The sequence below is a fragment of the Ambystoma mexicanum genome, chromosome 4q (assembly GCF_040938575.1).
Source record: "Ambystoma mexicanum isolate Mex_15411 chromosome 4q, UKY_AmexF1_1, whole genome shotgun sequence".
NCBI lineage: Eukaryota > Metazoa > Chordata > Amphibia > Caudata > Ambystomatidae > Ambystoma > Ambystoma mexicanum.
The window spans coordinates 530,664,583-530,675,303 of record NC_090928.1 but is presented as its reverse complement, the minus strand read 5'-3'; the positions used below and the strand labels follow the sequence as shown (position 1 = coordinate 530,675,303).

Here is a 10,721-nt window from a genome sequence, read left to right as displayed (position 1 = left end):
TTTCCAAACTCCACCAGAGCCTATGATTACACAGCATCCTATCTGTGGAAAACGGCAGTGCAGGGATAGGGAAGAAAACTATTATCATCCAAACGAGCCCGGCTAGCTCAGTCGGTAGAGCATGAGACTCTTAATCTCAGGGTCGCGTTGGGCGAAAACAACTAATATTTTAGTGCTTTTTGACCAAAAAAATAGAAATTGAAAGTCTCTTCACAATATTTGCAATATTTTCATTGTTAACATGCAATATATGAATGCATGTCTGGATGATGTGTAATGGGGCAATACCATACCTTAATGTATTCACTGTAAAAGAAAAAGTATGCATCATCTTACTATAAAATAAAGTGGAGAAAACACAAATAAGACTTTTTTCCACACAGGTTTAATCGGCTATTTCCTGATATTCTTCAATGCGTTCTGATATTGACTGGTAATTGTGTTTGATACTTTCTTAGACTATTTCTGCCTCTGGCTGATGTGTATTTTCTTTCCAAACTCCACCAGAGCCTATGATTACACAGCATCCTATCTGTGGAAAACGGCAGTGCAGGGATAGGGAAGAAAACTATAGGCATCCAAAGGAGCCCGGCTAGCTCAGTCGGTAGAGCATGAGACTCTTAATCTCAGGGTCGTGGGTTCGAGCCCCACGTTGGGCAAAAACAACTAAACTTTTAGTGCTTTTTGACCAAAAAAATAGAAATTGAAAGTCTCTTTACAATATTTGCAATGTTTTCATTGTTAACATGCAATATATGAATTCTTCAAAGCTTTCTGATATTGACTGGTAATTGTGTTTGATACTTTCTTAGACTATTTCTGCCTCTGGCTGATGTGTATTTTCTTTCCAAACTCCACCAGAGCCTATGATTACACAGCATCCTATCTGTGGAAAACGGCAGTGCAGGGATAGGGAAGAAAACTATTATCATCCAAACGAGCCCGGCTAGCTCAGTCGGTAGAGCATGAGACTCTTAATCTCAGGGTCGCGTTGGGCGAAAACAACTAATATTTTAGTGCTTTTTGACCAAAAAAATAGAAATTGAAAGTCTCTTCACAATATTTGCAATATTTTCATTGTTAACATGCAATATATGAATGCATGTCTGGATGATGTGTAATGGGGCAATACCATACCTTAATGTATTCACTGTAAAAGAAAAAGTATGCATCATCTTATTATAAAATAAAGTGGAGAAAACACAAATAAGACTTTTTTTCACACAGGTTCAGTCAGCTATTTCCTTATATTCTTCAAAGCGTTCTGATATTGACTGGTAATTGTGTTTGATACTTTCTTAGACTATTTCTGCCTCTGGCTGATGTGTATTTTCTTTCCAAACTCCACCAGAGCCTATGATTACACAGCATCCTATCTGTGGAAACCGGCAGTGCAGGGATAGGGAAGAAAACTATAGGCATCCAAAGGAGCCCGGCTAGCTCAGTCGGTAGAGCATGAGACTCTTAATCTCAGGGTCGTGGGTTCGAGCCCCACGTTGGGTGAAAACAACTAAAATTTTAGTGCTTTTTGACCAAAAAAATAGAAATTGAAAGTCTCTTTACAATATTTGCAATATTTTCATTGTTAACATGCAATATATGAATGCATGTCTGGATGATGTGTAATGGGGCAATACCACACCTTAATGTATTCACTGTAAAAGAAAAAGTATGTATCATCTTACTGTAAAATAAAGTGGAGAAAACACAAATAAGACTTTTTTCCACACAGGTTCAGTCAGCTATTTCCTTATATTCTTCAAAGCGTTCTGATATTGACTGGTAATTGTGTTTGATACTTTCTTAGACTATTTCTGCCTCTGGCTGATGTGTATTTTCTTTCCAAACTCCACCAGAGCCTATGATTACACAGCATCCTATCTGTGGAAAACGGCAGTGCAGGGATAGGGAAGAAAACTATTATCATCCAAACGAGCCCGGCTAGCTCAGTCGGTAGAGCATGAGACTCTTAATCTCAGGGTCGCGTTGGGCGAAAACAACTAATATTTTAGTGCTTTTTGACCAAAAAAATAGAAATTGAAAGTCTCTTCACAATATTTGCAATATTTTCATTGTTAACATGCAATATATGAATGCATGTCTGGATGATGTGTAATGGGGCAATACCATATCTTAATGTATTCACTGTAAAAGAAAAAGTATGTATCATCTTACTATAAAATAAAGTGGAGAAAACACAAATAAGACTTTTTTCCACACAGGTTTAATCGGCTATTTCCTGATATTCTTCAAAGCTTTCTGATATTGACTGGTAATTGTGTTTGATACTTTCTTAGACTATTTCTGCCTCTGGCTGATGTGTATTTTCTTTCCAAACTCCACCAGAGCCTATGATTACACAGCATCCTATCTGTGGAAAACGGCAGTGCAGGGATAGGGAAGAAAACTATTATCATCCAAACGAGCCCGGCTAGCTCAGTCGGTAGAGCATGAGACTCTTAATCTCAGGGTCGCGTTGGGCGAAAACAACTAATATTTTAGTGCTTTTTGACCAAAAAAATAGAAATTGAAAGTCTCTTCACAATATTTGCAATATTTTCATTGTTAACATGCAATATATGAATGCATGTCTGGATGATGTGTAATGGGGCACTACCATACCTTAATGTATTCACTGTAAAAGAAAAAGTATGCATCATCTTACTATAAAATAAAGTGGAGAAAACACAAATAAGACTTTTTTCCACACAGGTTTAATAGGCTATTTCCTGATATTCTTCAATGCGTTCTGATATTTACTGGTAATTGTGTTTGATACTTTCTTAGACTATTTCTGCCTCTGGCTGATGTGTATTTTCTTTCCAAACTCCACCAGAGCCTATGATTACACAACATCCTATCTGTGGAAAGCGGCAGTGGAGGGATAGGGAAGAAAACTATAGGCATCCAAAGGAGCCTGGCTAGCTCAGTCGGTAGAGCATGAGACTCTTAATCTCAGGGTCGTGGGTTCGAGCCCCACGTTGGGCGAAAACAACTAAAATTGTAGTGCTTTTTGACCAAAAAAATAGAAATTGAAAGTCTCTTTACAATATTTGCAATATTTTCATTGTTAACATGCAATATATGAATGCATGTCTGGATGATGTGTAATGGGCAATACCATACCTTAATGTATTTACTGTAAAAGAAAAAGTATGTATCATCTTATTATAAAATAAAGTGGAGAAAACACAAATAAGACTTTTTTTCACACAGGTTCAGTCAGCTATTTCCTTATATTCTTCAAAGCGTTCTGATATTGACTGGTAATTGTGTTTCATACTTTCTTAGACTATTTCTGCCTCTGGCTGATGTGTATTTTCTTTCCAAACTCCACCAGAGCCTATGATTACACAGCATCCTATCTGTGGAAACCGGCAATGCAGGGATAGGGAAGAAAACTATAGGCATCCAAAGGAGCCCGGCTAGCTCAGTCGGTAGAGCATGAGACTCTTAATCTCAGGGTCGTGGGTTCGAGCCCCACGTTGGGTGAAAACAACTAAAATTTTAGTGCTTTTTGACCAAAAAAATAGAAATTGAAAGTCTCTTTACAATATTTGCAATATTTTCATTGTTAACATGCAATATATGAATGCATGTCTGGATGATGTGTAATGGGGCAATACCACACCTTAATGTATTCACTGTAAAAGAAAAAGTATGTATCATCTTACTGTAAAATAAAGTGGAGAAAACACAAATAAGACTTTTTTCCACACAGGTTCAGTCAGCTATTTCCTTATATTCTTCAAAGCGTTCTGATATTGACTGGTAATTGTGTTTGATACTTTCTTAGACTATTTCTGCCTCTGGCTGATGTGTATTTTCTTTCCAAACTCCACCAGAGCCTATGATTACACAGCATCCTATCTGTGGAAAACGGCAGTGCAGGGATAGGGAAGAAAACTATTATCATCCAAACGAGCCCGGCTAGCTCAGTCGGTAGAGCATGAGACTCTTAATCTCAGGGTCGCGTTGGGCGAAAACAACTAATATTTTAGTGCTTTTTGACCAAAAAAATAGAAATTGAAAGTCTCTTCACAATATTTGCAATATTTTCATTGTTAACATGCAATATATGAATGCATGTCTGGATGATGTGTAATGGGGCAATACCATATCTTAATGTATTCACTGTAAAAAAAAAAAGTATGTATCATCTTACTATAAAATAAAGTGGAGAAAACACAAATAAGACTTTTTTCCACACAGGTTTAATCGGCTATTTCCTGATATTCTTCAAAGCTTTCTGATATTGACTGGTAATTGTGTTTGATACTTTCTTAGACTATTTCTGCCTCTGGCTGATGTGTATTTTCTTTCCAAACTCCACCAGAGCCTATGATTACACAGCATCCTATCTGTGGAAAACGGCAGTGCAGGGATAGGGAAGAAAACTATTATCATCCAAACGAGCCCGGCTAGCTCAGTCGGTAGAGCATGAGACTCTTAATCTCAGGGTCGCGTTGGGCGAAAACAACTAATATTTTAGTGCTTTTTGACCAAAAAAATAGAAATTGAAAGTCTCTTCACAATATTTGCAATATTTTCATTGTTAACATGCAATATATGAATGCATGTCTGGATGATGTGTAATGGGGCAATACCATACCTTAATGTATTCACTGTAAAAGAAAAAGTATGCATCATCTTACTATAAAATAAAGTGGAGAAAACACAAATAAGACTTTTTTCCACACAGGTTTAATCGGCTATTTCCTGATATTCTTCAATGCGTTCTGATATTTACTGGTAATTGTGTTTGATACTTTCTTAGACTATTTCTGCCTCTGGCTGATGTGTATTTTCTTTCCAAACTCCACCAGAGCCTATGATTACACAGCATCCTATCTGTGGAAACCGGCAGTGCAGGGATAGGGAAGAAAACTATAGGCATCCAAAGGAGCCCGGCTAGCTCAGTCGGTAGAGCATGAGACTCTTAATCTCAGGGTCGTGGGTTCGAGCCCCACGTTTGGTGAAAACAACTAAAATTTTAGTGCTTTTTGACCAAAAAAATAGAAATTGAAAGTCTCTTTACAATATTTGCAATATTTTCATTGTTAACATGCAATATATGAATGCATGTCTGGATGATGTGTAATGGGGCAATACCACACCTTAATGTATTCACTGTAAAAGAAAAAGTATGTATCATCTTACTGTAAAATAAAGTGGAGAAAACACAAATAAGACTTTTTTCCACACAGGTTCAGTCAGCTATTTCCTTATATTCTTCAAAGCGTTCTGATATTGACTGGTAATTGTGTTTGATACTTTCTTAGACTATTTCTGCCTCTGGCTGATGTGTATTTTCTTTCCAAACTCCACCAGAGCCTATGATTACACAGCATCCTATCTGTGGAAAACGGCAGTGCAGGGATAGGGAAGAAAACTATTATCATCCAAACGAGCCCGGCTAGCTCAGTCGGTAGAGCATGAGACTCTTAATCTCAGGGTCGCGTTGGGCGAAAACAACTAATATTTTAGTGCTTTTTGACCAAAAAAATAGAAATTGAAAGTCTCTTCACAATATTTGCAATATTTTCATTGTTAACATGCAATATATGAATGCATGTCTGGATGATGTGTAATGGGGCAATACCATATCTTAATGTATTCACTGTAAAAGAAAAAGTATGTATCATCTTACTATAAAATAAAGTGGAGAAAACACAAATAAGACTTTTTTCCACACAGGTTTAATCGGCTATTTCCTGATATTCTTCAAAGCTTTCTGATATTGACTGGTAATTGTGTTTGATACTTTCTTAGACTATTTCTGCCTCTGGCTGATGTGTATTTTCTTTCCAAACTCCACCAGAGCCTATGATTACACAGCATCCTATCTGTGGAAAACGGCAGTGCAGGGATAGGGAAGAAAACTATTATCATCCAAACGAGCCCGGCTAGCTCAGTCGGTAGAGCATGAGACTCTTAATCTCAGGGTCGCGTTGGGCGAAAACAACTAATATTTTAGTGCTTTTTGACCAAAAAAATAGAAATTGAAAGTCTCTTCACAATATTTGCAATATTTTCATTGTTAACATGCAATATATGAATGCATGTCTGGATGATGTGTAATGGGGCAATACCATACCTTAATGTATTCACTGTAAAAGAAAAAGTATGCATCATCTTACTATAAAATAAAGTGGAGAAAACACAAATAAGACTTTTTTCCACACAGGTTTAATCGGCTATTTCCTGATATTCTTCAATGCGTTCTGATATTGACTGGTAATTGTGTTTGATACTTTCTTAGACTATTTCTGCCTCTGGCTGATGTGTATTTTCTTTCCAAACTCCACCAGAGCCTATGATTACACAGCATCCTATCTGTGGAAAACGGCAGTGCAGGGATAGGGAAGAAAACTATAGGCATCCAAAGGAGCCCGGCTAGCTCAGTCGGTAGAGCATGAGACTCTTAATCTCAGGGTCGTGGGTTCGAGCCCCACGTTGGGCAAAAACAACTAAACTTTTAGTGCTTTTTGACCAAAAAAATAGAAATTGAAAGTCTCTTTACAATATTTGCAATGTTTTCATTGTTAACATGCAATACATGAATTCTTCAAAGCTTTCTGATATTGACTGGTAATTGTGTTTGATACTTTCTTAGACTATTTCTGCCTCTGGCTGATGTGTATTTTCTTTCCAAACTCCACCAGAGCCTATGATTACACAGCATCCTATCTGTGGAAAACGGCAGTGCAGGGATAGGGAAGAAAACTATTATCATCCAAACGAGCCCGGCTAGCTCAGTCGGTAGAGCATGAGACTCTTAATCTCAGGGTCGCGTTGGGCGAAAACAACTAATATTTTAGTGCTTTTTGACCAAAAAAATAGAAATTGAAAGTCTCTTCACAATATTTGCAATATTTTCATTGTTAACATGCAATATATGAATGCATGTCTGGATGATGTGTAATGGGGCAATACCATACCTTAATGTATTCACTGTAAAAGAAAAAGTATGCATCATCTTATTATAAAATAAAGTGGAGAAAACACAAATAAGACTTTTTTTCACACAGGTTCAGTCAGCTATTTCCTTATATTCTTCAAAGCGTTCTGATATTGACTGGTAATTGTGTTTGATACTTTCTTAGACTATTTCTGCCTCTGGCTGATGTGTATTTTCTTTCCAAACTCCACCAGAGCCTATGATTACACAGCATCCTATCTGTGGAAACCGGCAGTGCAGGGATAGGGAAGAAAACTATAGGCATCCAAAGGAGCCCGGCTAGCTCAGTCGGTAGAGCATGAGACTCTTAATCTCAGGGTCGTGGGTTCGAGCCCCACGTTTGGTGAAAACAACTAAAATTTTAGTGCTTTTTGACCAAAAAAATAGAAATTGAAAGTCTCTTTACAATATTTGCAATATTTTCATTGTTAACATGCAATATATGAATGCATGTCTGGATGATGTGTAATGGGGCAATACCACACCTTAATGTATTCACTGTAAAAGAAAAAGTATGTATCATCTTACTGTAAAATAAAGTGGAGAAAACACAAATAAGACTTTTTTCCACACAGGTTCAGTCAGCTATTTCCTTATATTCTTCAAAGCGTTCTGATATTGACTGGTAATTGTGTTTGATACTTTCTTAGACTATTTCTGCCTCTGGCTGATGTGTATTTTCTTTCCAAACTCCACCAGAGCCTATGATTACACAGCATCCTATCTGTGGAAAACGGCAGTGCAGGGATAGGGAAGAAAACTATTATCATCCAAACGAGCCCGGCTAGCTCAGTCGGTAGAGCATGAGACTCTTAATCTCAGGGTCGCGTTGGGCGAAAACAACTAATATTTTAGTGCTTTTTGACCAAAAAAATAGAAATTGAAAGTCTCTTCACAATATTTGCAATATTTTCATTGTTAACATGCAATATATGAATGCATGTCTGGATGATGTGTAATGGGGCAATACCATATCTTAATGTATTCACTGTAAAAGAAAAAGTATGTATCATCTTACTATAAAATAAAGTGGAGAAAACACAAATAAGACTTTTTTCCACACAGGTTTAATCGGCTATTTCCTGATATTCTTCAAAGCTTTCTGATATTGACTGGTAATTGTGTTTGATACTTTCTTAGACTATTTCTGCCTCTGGCTGATGTGTATTTTCTTTCCAAACTCCACCAGAGCCTATGATTACACAGCATCCTATCTGTGGAAAACGGCAGTGCAGGGATAGGGAAGAAAACTATTATCATCCAAACGAGCCCGGCTAGCTCAGTCGGTAGAGCATGAGACTCTTAATCTCAGGGTCGCGTTGGGCGAAAACAACTAATATTTTAGTGCTTTTTGACCAAAAAAATAGAAATTGAAAGTCTCTTCACAATATTTGCAATATTTTCATTGTTAACATGCAATATATGAATGCATGTCTGGATGATGTGTAATGGGGCAATACCATACCTTAATGTATTCACTGTAAAAGAAAAAGTATGCATCATCTTACTATAAAATAAAGTGGAGAAAACACAAATAAGACTTTTTTCCACACAGGTTTAATAGGCTATTTCCTGATATTCTTCATAGCGTTCTGATATTTACTGGTAATTGTGTTTGATACTTTCTTAGACTATTTCTGCCTCTGGCTGATGTGTATTTTCTTTCCAAACTCCACCAGAGCCTATGATTACACAACATCCTATCTGTGGAAAGCGGCAGTGGAGGGATAGGGAAGAAAACTATAGGCATCCAAAGGAGCCTGGCTAGCTCAGTCGGTAGAGCATGAGACTCTTAATCTCAGGGTCGTGGGTTCGAGCCCCACGTTGGGCGAAAACAATTAAAATTGTAGTGCTTTTTGACCAAAAAAATAGAAATTGAAAGTCTCTTTACAATATTTGCAATATTTTCATTGTTAACATGCAATATATGAATGCATGTCTGGATGATGTGTAATGGGCAATACCATACCTTAATGTATTCACTGTAAAAGAAAAAGTATGTATCATCTTATTATAAAATAAAGTGGAGAAAACACAAATAAGACTTTTTTTCACACAGGTTCAGTCAGCTATTTCCTTATATTCTTCAAAGCGTTCTGATATTGACTGGTAATTGTGTTTGATACTTTCTTAGACTATTTCTGCCTCTGGCTGATGTGTATTTTCTTTCCAAACTCCACCAGAGCCTATGATTACACAGCATCCTATCTGTGGAAACCGGCAGTGCAGGGATAGGGAAGAAAACTATAGGCATCCAAAGGAGCCCGGCTAGCTCAGTCGGTAGAGCATGAGACTCTTAATCTCAGGGTCGTGGGTTCGAGCCCCACGTTTGGTGAAAACAACTAAAATTTTAGTGCTTTTTGACCAAAAAAATAGAAATTGAAAGTCTCTTTGCAATATTTTCATTGTTAACATGCAATATATGAATGCATGTCTGGATGATCTGTAATGGGGCAATACCATACCTTAATGTATTCACTGTAAAAGAAAAAGTATGTATCATCTTACTATAAAATAAAGTGGAGAAAACACAAATAAGACTTTTTTCCACACAGGTTTAATCGGCTATTTCCTGATATTCTTCAATGCGTTCTGATATTGACTGGTAATTGTGTTTGATACTTTCTTAGACTATTTCTGCCTCTGGCTGATGTGTATTTTCTTTCCAAACTCCACCAGAGCCTATGATTACACAGCATCCTATCTGTGGAAAGCGGCAGTGCAGGGATAGGGAAGAAAACTATAGGCATCCAAAGGAGCCTGGCTAGTTCAGTTGGTAGAACATGAGACTCTTAATCTCAGGGTCGTGGGTTCGAGCCCCACGTTGGGCGAAAACAACTAAAATTGTAGTGCTTTTTGACCAAAAAAATAGAAATTGAAAGTCTCTTTACAATATTTGCAATATTTTCATTGTTAACATGCAATATATGAATGCATGTCTGGATAATGTGTAATTGGGCAATACCATACCTTAATGTATTCACTGTAAAATAAAAAGTATGTATCATCTTATTATAAAATAAAGTGGAGAAAACACAAATAAGACATTTTTTCACACAGGTTCAGTCAGCTATTTCTTTATATTCTTCAAAGCGTTCTGATATTGACTGGTAATTGTGTTTGATACTTTCTTAGACTATTTCTGCCTCTGGCTGATGTGTATTTTCTTTCCAAACTCCACCAGAGCCTATGATTACACAGCATCCTATCTGTGGAAACCGGCAGTGCAGGGATATGGAAGAAAACTATAGGCATGCAAAGGAGCCCGGCTAGCTCAGTCGGTAGAGCATGAGACTCTTAATCTCAGGGTCGTGGGTTCGAGCCCCACGTTGGGTGAAAACAACTAAAATTTTAGTGCTTTTTGACCAAAAAAATAGAAATTGAAAGTCTCTTCACAATATTTGCAATATTTTCATTGTTAACATGCAATATATGAATGAATGTCTGGATGATGTGTAATGGGGCAATACCATACCTTAATGTATTCACTGTAAAAGAAAAAGTATCTATCATCTTACTATAAAATAAAAAGGAGAAAACACAAATAAGACTTTTTTCCACACAGGTTTAATCGGCTATTTCCTGATATTCTTCAATGCGTTCTGATATTGACTGGTAATTGTGTTTGATACTTTCTTAGACTATTTCTGCCTCGGGCTGATGTGTATTTTCTTTCCAAACTCCACCAGAGCCTATGATTACACAACATCCTATCTGTGGAAAGCGGCAGTGCAGGGATAGGGAAGAAAACTATAGGCAT

The 10,721-nt window shown here is 37.1% G+C and overlaps 2 non-coding genes across 2 annotated transcripts; both read left to right on the top strand.

The window, feature by feature from the left end:
• Positions 1-586: 586 nt before the first annotated feature.
• Positions 587-659, top strand: TRNAK-CUU (transfer RNA lysine (anticodon CUU)). Its single transcript has one exon. It is a non-coding gene; the product is annotated as a tRNA-Lys (tRNA).
• Positions 660-6,390: 5,731 nt separating this feature from the next.
• TRNAK-CUU (transfer RNA lysine (anticodon CUU)) lies at positions 6,391-6,463 on the top strand. The gene has a single exon. It is a non-coding gene; the product is annotated as a tRNA-Lys (tRNA).
• Positions 6,464-10,721: the final 4,258 nt, after the last annotated feature.